The sequence below is a fragment of the Gorilla gorilla genome, chromosome 5 (genome assembly GCF_029281585.2).
Source record: "Gorilla gorilla gorilla isolate KB3781 chromosome 5, NHGRI_mGorGor1-v2.1_pri, whole genome shotgun sequence".
NCBI lineage: Eukaryota > Metazoa > Chordata > Mammalia > Primates > Hominidae > Gorilla > Gorilla gorilla.
The window spans coordinates 84,737,036-84,745,352 of NC_073229.2; the positions used below are offsets into that span (position 1 = coordinate 84,737,036).

The window sequence follows — 8,317 nt, forward strand, 5'->3', positions numbered from 1 at the left end:
AAACATAGTATCTCAAGAGGGGAGAGTCTAAAGAGCACAGGAAGCAAACACTACCAAGAATAAGCTGCAAGGAGACCCAACCTTGGAAGTCACTCAGTGATATTGGCACTGAACTTTATTCATCAAGGAAATCGCTATGACTAGCCTAGATTCAGTGAAGAGAAATTAGAGCCTATCGTCTAGGAAAGAAGTCTTATAAAATTTGCCATTGTTTGTAATTCATCATAAACACTTTTTCATCATTCTGCTGCTTCTACCTTTCCTATGTTACTCTTCCCATCTAAATTTGGAAATAAGCATCCTTTACTCTGAAGCTATGGCTTTTAATTGAAACCCTTCCTAGTAGTCAAGCCTAGACAGATGGAAAATAAGTTCTCTTTTTAAATTTGTTTCTAACATTTGCTCTACTGTTTTTCTGATACCAAAACTGTTGGAAGCAGCATTTCTCATCACAGTTTGTGATAGGAATGCTATTTTAGAGTTAAAATTTAATATACAGAATTTCAGTTAATCTTCCTTGAAGAAATAATACAAAACAAAGTTTCATAAGCTTAAAAGTCAGAAAAGACAGACAATAGACTTTGCTTTGTTACATGCTATTCTAGAACAGTTAGTTTTATGTCATCCATTCTTAGTTAATTATAAATTACCTTTATAAAATAAAACTCATAATATCACATTTAATCATTCTTCTTTTGTTCTATGTAAAAACATGTATCTGATCTCTCAAACTTTACAAATTAAAAGGATGTTCTTATATTTCCCAAAATGATGAAATTGCTGTATCTTCTTTTCTCGTGGCTAATAAAGCATTTAAAGTTCACATATCCAAATCAGATCGTTTATTGAAAGGAAATAGGGTTTAACATAGAAATGGAGAGTTTCTTTGAAATACGCCATGGGGGCCTCGTCCTAGTCTACGAAGCTTCAAAAATGTTTTTCATCACATAAATTATGTAAGATCCAGTTTTGGTTTTCATCCTTTTTTTTTTTTCTTTTTCTTTTTCTTCTTCTTCTTTTTCCTTTTTTTTTTTTTTTTTTTTTTTTTTTTTTTATAGAGATGGAGTCTCAATCTGTTGGCCAGACTAGTCTCAAACTCCTGGCCTCAAGAAATCCTCCTTCCTTGGCCTTTCAAAGTGCTGGGATTACAGATTACAGGTATGAGTCATCACACCCAGCCTTCATCCCTTTTTGTTTGCAAAGGAGGAGGGTAATGTTTTCTAGAATCCAACAGTGGCTGTTTCTTTGGTTTCATCAATAAAATTTTCCTTTCTCTGTGATACTGTCATATTCCTCCTCTTCCCCCTACTCATCTTCTTCTTTTTTCTCCTCATTCCTCCTCCTACTTCTTATATTCTTTTTCCTTCTTTAGTATTCTGTATTCTTGAACTGAACTTATATCAAAGGAAAAAACAAAATAAAAGAAGAATAACTGAATATAAAGTTTTATATATCTTAGACTGTAAAGATTTATGGAGTCAAATACATAGCTATTCACTGAACCTACCTAAATTTGAAGAGTTCCAGTTTAGTTGACAGTCTAATTTAAGTTAAACCAAAAAGGCTATTAGAGCAAAGAGGGAGGATTTTAAGAGGTTAGTAAATTATTAAGCCAAAAAATGTTTAAAATATATAAATGGGTAATAGACAAATCCACAGTGACAGAAAGTACCTTAGTGGTTGCCAAGGACTGGGGGAAGCACAGTGGGGAGTGACTGCTAATGGATACATGGCTTCTTTTTGGGGGTGATGAAAATGTTCTGGTAACTAAGTACAACTCTTCATGTATTGCTTTCCCTAATACTCCTGTGGGCCCTAGGACGTTCTGAAAAAAAATCTAAATTTCCATCATCCACCCTAAATAAGTTGAGTTACATCACCCAGGTGGGGTTGTGAGAGGTAAGCTGAAAAGAAGTATTCTGAGGAACAAAGAGCCAAAAATAATCCCTAGCTGAAAATGCTGCCTCACCACCCCCATGTACGGCTCATTCTAATCATATAGACGATCATCAGTTCATCCTACTCTAAAGATTCAAGAATTTAAACTTATTTCCTCAAAGAAAACTGCAAAAACCAAAGACAAGCTTGAGTAAACAATTAAGGTGTTTGTTGGTTTATGAACTAGAAATTCAAAAGGTAGGGTGTGCTTTAAGGTTGGTTTGATGCAAGAGTTCAGTGATTTTATCAAAGACTTAATTTTTCCTCTCTCAGCTTTTCTTTCTACAGTGTCAGCTTATTCCAAGGTTTACAACCTTCATGATACCACAGTGGTTACAATGGTTCCAAGCTTACAGAGACGTATAAAAGGATACAGACAAGAGAGAACATGTCTTTCAGTTGTACTCTCAGAAGAGCCAAGAAACACTTTTCCCAAAAATCCCTTTATCCATAACTCACTGGCCTGTCTGGAGACAGGAGTCCATTTCTGACAGAGAAATGCTAACTTAACTGATTAGATTAGACAACCCAGGCCTCAACCAATCACTGCATCAAGGGAGATGGGCTTACTGAGATTGGCTTTGGTCAATCACAGTCCATTTCTGGTGATCAACTGCTTTCAAATTGTATCAGCAAGGGAGACCCAGATGAAAATTTAAGTACTCTTAGGCAGGGGAAAGGAAGTAATAGATGCTGGAAAGACAAACAACATTCACTATAATTTTTCTGGCCTATCAATGAAAATATATCTAGTAAAGTAGACAAAGTGAAGTAGGAGGTACAGTAACAACTTCTTTTTTTTTTTTCTTTTCAGCAATGGAATGTTAGAGCTAAATGAAATCCTAAAATGTACCCAAGGCTGGGCTCAGTGGCTCACACCTATAATCCCAGCATTTTCAGAGGCCGAGGCTGGCGGATCACGAGGTCAGGAGATCGAGACCATCCTGGCCAATATGGTGAAACCCCATCTCTACTAAAAATACAAAAAATTAGCTGAGCATGGTGGCGGGCACCTGTAGTCCCAACTACTCAGGAGGCTGAGGCAGGAGAATGGCATGAACCCGGGAGATGGAGATTGCAGTGAATCAAGATCATGCCACTGCACTCCAGCTTGGGCGACAGAGTGAGACTCCGTCTCAAACAAACAAACAAACAAACAAAAAGTGCTCAATTTGAACTCCTCATTTTATAGATGAAGAATCTGATACTCTGTTTAATTGATTTGGCCATATTTACAAAGTCTAAATCACCTATTTCCTAATCATTCAGTCATTTATCAGCAATTGTTTATCAAGCACTTACTATTTGCCAGGTACCTCTCTAGTCACTGGAGATACAGGAGGGAATAAAACAAAGCAAAACTGTGCCTTCATGAAGTTCACATTTTAGTGGGGGCCTTTTCCCTAAGGTCATTACTCCCACTCACTCTTTACAACAACCCCAGGCACCCTGTTTCCTCTGTTAGTGCTAGGCATCCACAACCTGTGCTACTTCCTTTTGCTGCTACCCAGCTCTCAGATGCAGCTGATGCCATGGGTTTCAGAGACCTGAAAAGCCCCACTGGCCTCCAGGTGCACAATGGCTACCTGGCTGACCAGAGCTGCAACAAGGGGTATGTGCCATCACAAGCAGATGTGGCAGTAATTGAAGCAGTCTCCAGTCCATTGTCTGGTAATTTGTGTCATGCTCTACATTGGTATAATTACATCAAGTCTTACGAAAAGGAAAAAGCCAGCCTAGCAGGAATGAAGAAAGCTTTGGCAAGTATGGTCCTGCTAATGTGGAAGATAGTAGAGGAAGTGGAGCTACAGATCGTGAAGATGACAATGACATTTATCTATTTGGATTTGATAAGGGGGAGGAAAGTAAAGAATCAAAGAGGCAAAGGGAAGAATACCCTGCATAGTATGAATCAAAGAAAGCCAAAAAAAAAACCTGCCCCTGTTGCCATCTTTCATCTCACTAGATGTGAATCCTTGTGATAATGAGACAGATATGGCAAAATTAGAAGAGTGTCATTAAAAAGTCAAAAAGCAATAGATTTTGGCATGGATGTGGTGAAAAGGAAACACTTAACACATTGCTGGTGGGAATGCAAATAAGTACAACCTCTATGGAAAACAGTACAGAGATTCTTTAAAGAACTGAAAGTAGATTTACCATTTGGTCCAGCAATTCCACCTCTTGGTATCTACCCAAAGGAAAAGAAGTCATTATATGAAAAAAAAAAAAAAAACTTGCACACATATTTTTATAGCAACACAATTACAATTCACAGCTGCAAAGATGTGGAACCAACTTAAGTGCCCACTGACTGATGAGTGGATAAAGAAAATGTGATATATATATATATCTATATATATCTATATATAGATATATAGATATATATACACCATGGAATACTACTCAACCATGAAAAGGAATGAATGTCTCTTGCAGCAACTTAGATGAAGCTGGTGGCCATTATTCTAAGTGAAGTGACTCAGGAGTGAAAAACCAAAAAAACGTGTGTTCTCACTTATAAGTGGAAGCTAAGCTATGAGTATGCCAAGGCGTACAAAGTGATATAATGTGACCTTGAGACTCAGAAGGGGCGGCGCTAGGAATAAAACTACATATTAAGTACAATATATGCTACTTGAGTGATGGGTACACTAAATCTCAGAATTCACAACTATCTAATTCATGCATGCAACAAAAACCACTTGTACCCCAAAAGCTATTTTTATTTTTTTTGAGACAGGGTCTCACTCTGTCGCCCAAGCTGGAGTGCAGTGATGCAGTCTGGACTCACTGCAACCTCTACCTCCCAGGTTCAAGTGATTCTCCCGCCTCAGCCTCCCAAGTAGCTGGGGCTACAGGCGCATGCCACCACGCCCGGCTAATTTATTGTATTTTTTTTTAGTAGAGACGGGGTTTCACTGTGTTAGCCAGGATGGTCTCAATCTCCTGACCTCGTGATCCGCCCACCTCAGCCTCCCAAAGTGCTGGGATTACAGATGTGAGCCACTGCACCCGGCCCCAAAAGCTATTAAAATAAAATTTTTTAAAAAAAATTAGGGAAATGAGTCAGAATAATTCAAGCAGTCCGCTTAGTCTGGGGCTCCTCTCAACTAGTTACAGTGGGATACGGAATTTTAAAACTTCAAAGATCATGTTGAAGATGATAAAGTTGCAACAGATATGCGGGAGGAGCAGATCACTGCTTTGAGAACTATATGCAATCCATGGATGTGGCTGCGTTCAACAAGATCTCAAATCCATCCTGGATCACTGCACTTAAATAAAAGCTTGAAAGATTAATTAGTTAATTTAGTAAAAAAACAACCTCAGGCAAAGGAAGTGAAAGTTTTCATTATCTTCTATTTCTGATTATCTACGAAATCTTTGTCTTCTGGCATGTTTATTCTGAATAATGGTCATTTATTTCCTATAAGATATAGTAATTCAACAGAACTCCATCCTTTAAATTCTCAGCCTTCTTTTCCTCTCACTTTGCCTATTTACACTTGACATATTATTTCTTTTTTTTTATTTAAGCGTATATTTTCTCTCCCTCTCCCACACATACATATACGCATGTTGGATGTAAGCTTCATGAGAACCTGAACTTTTAGTTCAAATTTCTATCTTCCCAACACCTAGATCATAGAGCAATTCCTGGCACGTGGTAGGCAGCCAAAAAATATTTATTGAATAAGTAAATCAAGTCTTCCTTCCACCTGGATCCCTTCATTAGAGTAAAATACCCACTGAGTTTAATCTAATAATCTTGTTGCCTAAGGCTGAGGAACTTTAGGTACTATCCAAAAAGGTTTATGGGCCAGGCACAGTAGCTCACGCCTATAATCCCAACATTTTGGGAGGCCAAGGCGGGTGGATTGCTTCAGGCCAGGAGTTTGAGATCAGCCTGGGCAGCATAGCAAGACTCCATCTCTACTAAAAATACAAAAATCAGCCAGGCATGGTGGTGCACGCCTGTGGTCCCAGCTTCTCAGGAGAAGGCACAAAAATTGCTTGAACCCAGGAGGCAGAGGTTGCAGTGAGCCGAAATCACACCAAAATCCATTCACTCTATTCTTTCTTGTTTTTTGGAAACAGGATCTCACTCTGTCGTCCAGGCTGCAGTGCAGTGGCATGATCTGGGCTCACTGCAACCTCCACCTTCCAGATTCAAGCGATTCTCCTGCCTTAGCCTTCCGAGTAGCTGGGACTATAGGCACGCGCCACCATGCCCTGCTAACTTTTGTGTTTTTAGTAGAGACGGGGTTTCGCCATGTTGGCCAGGCTGGTCTCGAACTCCTGGCCTCAAGTGATCTGCCCACGTTGGCCTCCCAAAGTGCTGGGATTACAGGCGTGAGCCACCATGCCTGACCTATTCTTTCAACAAATAATCTTTGACCACTTACTGCATGTCAGGCACTGTTCTCATTACTAAGACTAGAGAGTTAAACAAGCCAGATATGCATCTCTATTGGGAATGCTTTCAGCAGCCACTAACAGAATAGGCAATTAAAAGTAGCTAAACCATAGGGACATTCAGTGTTTACCTAGCAGAAATTTAGAGAAAGGCAACCCCTAGTTCAGCTTCTCTAAAATGTAACCAAAGGTCCAGATTCTGTCTTCTCTGTGTCCTTAGCATGCTGGCTTGTGTCTTTATTCTTTTCATCTCATTGTTCCACGGCTGCCATAGCTCTAAATACCTCATGGATTTCAAACTAGGGAGAAGTGGAAAAGGAAGCTCTTTTTTTTTTTTTTTTTTTTTTGAGACAGTCTCACTTTGTCACCCAGGCTGGAGTGCAGTGGCCTGATCTGGGCTTACTGCAACCTCTGCTGCCCGGGTTCAAGCAATTCTCCTGCCTCAGCCTCCTGAGTAGCTGGGATTACAGGCATGCACCACCACACCCGGCTAATTTTGTTGTGTGTTTTTAATAGACATGGGGTTTCACCATGTGCTGGGATTACAGGCATGAGCCACTGTGCCTGGCCAGAAGCTCTTTTCTTATTGTTTTCTGCATTAATCTTCTAGAGCTGCCATGACAAAATGCCACAGATTGGGTGGCATGTCAGCAGGGTTGGTTTATTCTAATGGCTTTCCCATGGCTTATAGATGGCCATCTTCTCCCTATGTCTTTACATGGTCTTCCTTCTGTATCTCTCTCCAAATTTTCTCTTCTTTTTTTTTCCTTTTTTCTTTTCTTTTTCTTTTTTTTTTTTTTTTAAGACAGGGTCTCACTCTGTCATCTACTCTGAGAATCTTTAAAGAAGTATCTCCAGTAGTCACATTCTGAGGTTCTAGGGGTTAGCACTAATGAATTTGAGGGAGTACAGTTCAGCCCATAACATACAATCAACTAGGTTTCCGAGTTAAAAAATGAAACATAAAAAATTAGCCAGGCATGTGGGCAAGCACCTGTAGTCCTAGCTACTCAGGAGGCTGAGGTGGGAGGATTGCTTGAGCCCAGGAGTTCGAGGTTACAGTGAGCTATGATGGCACCACTGCACTCCAGCCTAGGCAACAGAGCAAGACATTGTCTCAAAACAAAACAGAAAACTAATTCATGCACCACCAATCCATCCTAAAATAAATAGGCATCAAAAATCTGGGCAAGCACAATGGCTCACGCCTGTAATCCCAGCACTTTAGGAGGCCAAGAAGGGCAGATCACCTGAGGTCAGGAGTTCAAGACCAGCCTGACCAACATGGCAAAACCTGTCAAAACCCTGTCTCTACTAAAAATAAAAAATAATTTAAAAATAGCCACACACATCTATAGTCCCAGCTACTCAGGAGACTGAGGCAGGAGAATCACTTGAACCCGGGAGGTGGAGGTTGCAGTGAGCCAAGATAGTGCCACTACACTCCAGCCTAAGCAACAGAGCCAGACTCCATCTCAAAAAGAAAAAAAAGAAAAAAAATCCCAGAAGACTACCCAGATGTAAAGACCAATTGACAGCATTTAAGTAAAGATGTAGCAGACAAAAACACTAGAGAGCTTTACAAGAGTGCTTTGTCTTTTGCCAGTGGACAGGTTCAATCTAGTTTCAGATTGGCACTGCAGTTCTGCATTCTAGACCAAGGTACATATTAAAAGATGATTTACCACACAAGAGAATATACCCAAAGCATTATACTGGCTCTGAGGTAAATAACTTCTGGAGCAGTAGTGTCAGTAATACCTACTGTTATTGTGAGAATCAAAGTAGCAAGGTCCTTAGTAAGGAAGCCCTAAATTTGTTTCAGTATGTTAGAACCGAAGTGCTAAGTTAATGTGTCAGAATGTGGACACCCTGTATCTCCCCATCTTTCTCCCCAGTGAAACCTGAAAGTTTTGAAAGAAAGATTTAGATTTATTCTATGCATTTTATCCACTTTGTC

At 39.7% G+C, this 8,317-nt stretch overlaps 1 pseudogene; it reads left to right on the plus strand.

The window, feature by feature from the left end:
• Positions 1 to 3,470: 3,470 nt before the first annotated feature.
• LOC101152158 (elongation factor 1-beta-like) lies at positions 3,471 to 5,225 on the plus strand (annotated as a pseudogene).
• The last annotated feature ends 3,092 nt before the right edge of the window (positions 5,226 to 8,317 follow it).